The following is a 2,530-nucleotide window of genomic DNA, read 5'->3' as shown; positions in this document are numbered from 1 at the left end:
GGAATCTCACTGCAAACAAAGCTGCATTTTCAGACCACATTTCCAAACTTAGAGTTCTACGAAAGGAGATGGCAGAGACGAGTGTGGTGTCAGATGTGAAACTGCTGATGAACATCAAGGGTGTCCTCCCCCGTTGTGAAAACCTAGAACCTCCAGATGTCTATTGCTTGAAGTGTAAGAGAGAAGAATTCAGCCTTCCTCCACAGTGTTCGGCCCTGCTGAAAATCATGCAGACTTTTAGAGAAGAAGTTACCCTGGATCCCGAAACTGCACATCCTCATCTGCTTGTGTCTGAGGATAAAAAGTCTGTGACATTTGTGAGGAAAAAGCAAGGAGTTCATCGGAATCCAAAGGGATTTGCAGATGACGCAGTTGTCCTGGGTTCTGAAGGGTTTGACTGTGGCCGACATTACTGGGAGGTCCAGGTGGATGACAAGCCTGAGTGGGCCGTGGGGGTCTGTACAGACTCCCTTTCCAAGGAGAGAAAGCAGCCCCTGCTCAGACAGGAGAACAGATGTTGGACGATTCAGCTGCAGGATGGTGACTATGTGGCTCAAGGGCCTGTTCCTGTCACCCTTGTGCTGCAGGAAATGCCCAGAGGGATTGGCATCTACCTGGACTATGAGATGGGTCACCTTTCCTTTTACAGTTTGAATGACATGTCTCACATCCATTCCTTCAGGGATACATTTTCTGAGGTGCTAAAGCCTTACTTCTATGTCGGATGTGATCCCAAACCTCTTGCCGTCCGTGTTTTAAGAGATTAGGAAGGATGAACTGTCATTTTGGTTCATTTTCTTCCTGTGACTTATAGGCAGTAGGTAGAATTTTTTAAATTATAATTTTATTGTTACTTTATTTTTTAATATATTTTTATAGATGTCAGAAGGAAGGAATTATTTGCAACATAGTATATAGTTGCTTAGACTTGCAACTGAGAGGCTGGCAAGTGAGGCGGGGAACGTTGGAGTCTGCAGCAAGCAAGCCTCGTGCTCGCTTCAGTGCCTGGCTGCCGGCCGCCATCTTGGCTGACAGTTAATTTGCATATACTCACTGATTAGCCAATGAAAAGGGTAGCGGTCGTACGCTAATTACCATGTTTCTCTTTTATTAGTGTAGATTGTTGAAAGTATTACCTGGTTTTTGTGGGTAGACTTTTATATACAGGTATCAGTGATCTAGCATCAAAAAATTTTTTTTTTGGTTGTGTTGATTTTTAGAGAGGGAAACATCAGTGTGAGAGGGCACCATTGATTGGCTGCCTCCAGAATGCACCCATGCCGTGACCCAGAATCGAACCGGCCTACCCTTTGGGATCATGGGAGAATTCTCCAACTAACTGAGCCACACTGGCCAGGGTTAGCACCAATATTTTATAAAAAACACTTCTGTGAAGAGGCGCGGAGTTCGTCTGCTGGACCGGCCGCCCCGCTCCTTCCTGTCTCGTCCCGAGCGATGCCTTCCCTCCGGGCCTGGCTGGCCCTAGGCTGCTTGTGCCTGGTGTGACCCTCCAGCCCCAGCTGGCCAGTGTGACCTTTGCCACCAACAACCCCACCCTGAGCACCGTGGCCCTGGAGAAACCGCTCTGCATGTTTGACAGCGCAGAGGCCCTCAACGGCACCTAGGAAATCTACCTCTACGTCCTGGTCCTGCTCGACTCGGCCAGCTCCAGGAACGCCTCCGTGCAGGACGGCGCCAACACCCCGCTCAGCTCCACGTTCCAGCAGACGGCAGGAGGGAGGACGGGCCCCCACAAGGCCGCGGTCTGTGAGCTGACACCCTGCAGCGACCTGCCCAGCTTGGATGCCGTGGGGGATGTGGCCCGGGCCTCGGAGATCCTGAGTGCATACCTGATCAGGGTGAGCGACAATGGGACCTTCCTGTCGGACCCTAACTTCCAGGGCCTCTGCAACCCGCCCCTGTCGGTGGCCACGGAATACAGGTTCAAGTCCGTCCTCGTCAATATGTCCTCGGGCTTGGTGCAGGACCAGACCCTGTGGTCGGACCACCCGGTTACTTGGCGATTGACACGTGGCCCAGCCGGCTGAGCGGCGGCATGATCGCCATCACATCCATCCTGGGCTCCCTGCCCTTCTTCCTGCTCCTGGGTTTGCCAGTGCCATCGTTCTGAGCCTTGTGGACATGGGCGGTTCTGACGGGGAAATCACACACGACTCCCAGATCACACAGGAGGCCGCCCCCAAGTCCCTGGGCACCTCGGAGCCTTCCTACGCCTCTGTGAACCGGGGGCTGCAGCTGGACAGGGCCGACCTGTATGGCGGCAAGCTCACGGACTGAGCCCCGGCGGGTCCTGCACAGCGGCTTCAGGGCTCCACGCAGCAGGGCTCACATCTGGCCCCACCCACGGCGGAGCAGGGCCAGGGGTCCAACTGCAGGAGCAATTTTGATAAATTCTTCCCAAGAATTTGAGTTCAATAAATATTTACAGAAAACAAAACACTTCTGTGATTTGAATACTTGTTTTGTCTTTCTCTTCCCTCCTCTGCGCCACCCCCTCCCCCCATTCTTC

The 2,530-nt window shown here is 52.7% G+C and overlaps 1 pseudogene; it reads left to right on the top strand.

Moving 5' to 3' along the window:
• The first annotated feature begins 1,398 nt into the window (after positions 1-1,398).
• LOC102243339 lies at positions 1,399-2,298 on the top strand (annotated as a pseudogene).
• The last annotated feature ends 232 nt before the right edge of the window (positions 2,299-2,530 follow it).

The sequence above is a fragment of the Myotis brandtii genome, unplaced genomic scaffold, assembly GCF_000412655.1.
Source record: "Myotis brandtii unplaced genomic scaffold, ASM41265v1 scaffold182, whole genome shotgun sequence".
NCBI lineage: Eukaryota > Metazoa > Chordata > Mammalia > Chiroptera > Vespertilionidae > Myotis > Myotis brandtii.
Note: the sequence above shows the minus strand (reverse complement) of the source record. Positions and strands in the feature narration are given on the sequence as shown.